The sequence below is a fragment of the Aplysia californica genome, unplaced genomic scaffold, assembly GCF_000002075.1.
Source record: "Aplysia californica isolate F4 #8 unplaced genomic scaffold, AplCal3.0 scaffold00210, whole genome shotgun sequence".
Taxonomy (NCBI): Eukaryota; Metazoa; Mollusca; class Gastropoda; order Aplysiida; family Aplysiidae; genus Aplysia; species Aplysia californica.
The window spans coordinates 45,235-47,110 of record NW_004797480.1 but is presented as its reverse complement, the minus strand read 5'-3'; positions in this window follow the sequence as shown (position 1 = coordinate 47,110).

The window sequence follows — 1,876 nt, the reverse complement described above, 5'->3', positions numbered from 1 at the left end:
AAGCAAAACAAACTGTAACCCACACCAGAGCAGGCAAGTCGCAGGAGTCGGCCTTACCATAACTAATTCATATGGCCATGCGTCTTGGCTCTCCAGAACCGGAGACTGTGGAGAACAGCACTCACGCCAAGGCGGTAATCCAGGGAATGCGCTATGTAACAAAGGTACAGCGTAATGAAAGTACAGCGTAATGAAAGTACAGCGTAATGAAAGTACAGCGTAATGAAGGTACGACAACGTAGTGAACAACAGTAACCCGGCAGTTATGCAACTTTAGAGGCATAAAAATCTCCGGATAACTCGCCGGGCTCGTCTATTATTTAAGCAAGGCGCATGATGATACAGTAGTCCCTTGGCGCCCTAGATGGTACAAGGGGAAGGATAAAGTAAGTAAGCAAGATACAGGTATAAAATCAGGCGAATACTGAGGAAATGGGCATGCCCTGGAAAAGATGAATAGGGGGGGGGGGGTGTCAAGAGAGATATTTGTCAAGAACAATGCAACCATTAACAGGCAAAATAGTGAAATGGTATAGGTTTAATGCCCCAATCAACACTTTTAGGTTATTTAACAAGCGGGCAACAGGCTGTACAATAAACAAGAGAAAGACGTTTGATCCTCCCCTCGACACCGCCACGTGACAAAAGTTGGGAAAAGAAAAAGTAAGTAAAATACAGCCAAATAGTAAAGGTCAGCTTCAGCCTTTCCTCTCCTCCCCCTTTCATAAAAGATGGTTGCTGGCGGGTGGTCTGATGTGGTTTGCTCCTATTTTCCTATCAAACATCTATCATTCTCATCTTTCTCCCTTGAAGGGTTTTGTTTCACCATAGTCAAGTGCACGCTCAATCTTTCCCTCCTTGCCCTTCAGTTTGGTTCCAAATAGGGTCAAATGCTGCGCTCCCTAGTGAACCGAAATCCTGTCAGAATACACAGTCTAGGATATGAAAATACAAGTTTATGAGCCAGACCAACTTCAGAAAAGACAAGGCAAGACGCCATAAGAAAGAAAAAACATCGATCATGCGGGAGTTCTTAAAACAAAAGCGGTAGCAGTAAACTTGAGCCCTCCATTTGGAACTTATTTGACCTTCTAAGAAAATCTGTAGAGCCCCAAATGTTCGCCACTTTTCTCGGACAGAATAGTTACCATCGGCCACAACAGAAGCAACAAGTCATCTTAACCTTCGACTATTCATTCATTTTTTAAATATATTTTTCACTGGAGAAATATTCTCCTATAGGTCATCGTCAGTATTGACGGACGAGCTGTTATAATAGCAGGGGGTCGAAATTGACTTCTTCCGAAAACAACAACATAGAACCAGCGTGAGTTTACAAAAGAGGTTCAAATCGGAATCGCCAGGACACTTTCACCCACACATCTCAACCCTCCCTTTCCACACAAAGCCACGTAACTTTTACACACACACACACACACACACACACACACACACACACACACACACGCACATCCAACAGCTGAAAAGACTGCCATGGCAAAAAAGACATAATAATAACATTGAGCGTACGCGGGTCAATTATTTCGATTCAGCGTCATTTTCTCGTTATAATACACTTAAAAGGGAAATCGTCCGGGGGGTGTGGGCGTGCGCGTGTGTATGCGCGTGTGAGAGCGTGAGGGGGCGGATCTCAAAAGAGTAATACCAAAAGGCAGTTGGTTCTGGGTTAAGTAGAGAGAAGCACATGGCCGCAATAACGGTAATTTAGTGACAGGGAAGAGAAGGCGAGTCAGCGATAACGATGGTCTAGGCAGGAATATTTGGAGCAGTTATCCGGAACGGAAAAATCCCCCGACAACCGGACAGACTGAAATAAACGCACGTGTGTGTGTGTGCGTGTGTGCGTGTGTGCGTG